The 1,097-nt window shown below is 48.1% G+C and overlaps 1 pseudogene; it reads left to right on the top strand.

The window, feature by feature from the left end:
• Positions 1-492: 492 nt before the first annotated feature.
• Positions 493-849, top strand: LOC102983110 (neuropeptide-like protein C4orf48; annotated as a pseudogene).
• Positions 850-1,097: the final 248 nt, after the last annotated feature.

Genomic DNA, 1,097 nt, shown 5'->3' with positions numbered 1-1,097 from the left:
TTCTTCCCCAGAACTGTGATCAGCTTAAGAGGAAAGATTTACAGACATTGATATAAAATGGCCCAAGCTCATCATTAGAGTCCACAGTCCACAAGTCCCCCCACCGCCTGTAAGTCCAGAGCTACTAATAAACTTTCTTATGTCCTGTACTAGTAGGAAATGAGAAGGGAGGGGAGGGGAGGAAAAATTGCAATAATTTACAAAGGATCACGAATTAGAATCATTTCAGATTTCTCTCAACAGCTACACAAGAAGCTAGAAGATCATGGAGGGGAGCCTTCAAAATTCTGAATGAAATGATTCCTAACTTAGATATACCCGACTATCAATCAGGTTTGAGAAAAAAATAAAGACATCTTCAGAGATGGCAAGTCTTCAAAATTTTACCTGCAATATACTCTTTTTCAGAGAGCTGTTCTCTGCCAAAGATGTACTTCCTTTAAACAAGGGGGAAAACAACAAAAGAAAGAATGCCTCAAAAATATAATATAATTCTTCCCGAGCCGCCCACGCTGCTGTCGCGGCATCCCCGAACCTTGGGCGTCCGGGCTCCCTCCGCTCCGCCATGATCCCCCGCCTCTGGGCAGGCCCCTTCGGTCGCCGCCGCCGCCGCCGCTGCTGGGCGTTGGGCTGCTGGGCGCCCAGGCCCGTGTGGGACCCGCCGCCGCCGGGAGCGCCGTCCCTGCGCAGAGCCGCCAGTGGGTGGACTGCCCTGCTTTCGAGTTCATGCAGCGCGCAGGGCAGGACCTGCGGAAGACGGCCTACAGCCTAGACGCGCGGACGGAGACCCTCCTGCTGCAGGCCGAGCGTCAGCCCCTGTGTGACCGCTGAGGACCCTCGGCCAGCACTGTTCCCTCACCAGTAAACACATGGCCCATCAAAAAAAAGAAAGAAAAAAAAAGAAAGAAAAAAAGTATATATATATGATTGATGGAATAACGGATGTTTCTGACCATTTTGAGACAAGAGCTGAATAGTTGGCAGAGATTTGGATGAATTAGTGTTATCTACATAGAAAAGTAAGCAGATTAAACAACAGCAACGAGACAATCATTAGCTCTGAAGAAAAAAATAGTTATTTAGAAAGGAAAAGTGAT

This window comes from Physeter macrocephalus, chromosome 1, assembly GCF_002837175.3.
Source record: "Physeter macrocephalus isolate SW-GA chromosome 1, ASM283717v5, whole genome shotgun sequence".
NCBI lineage: Eukaryota > Metazoa > Chordata > Mammalia > Artiodactyla > Physeteridae > Physeter > Physeter macrocephalus.
The sequence above is the reverse complement of the archived record's forward strand: the minus strand, read 5'-3'. Positions and strand labels throughout refer to the sequence as shown.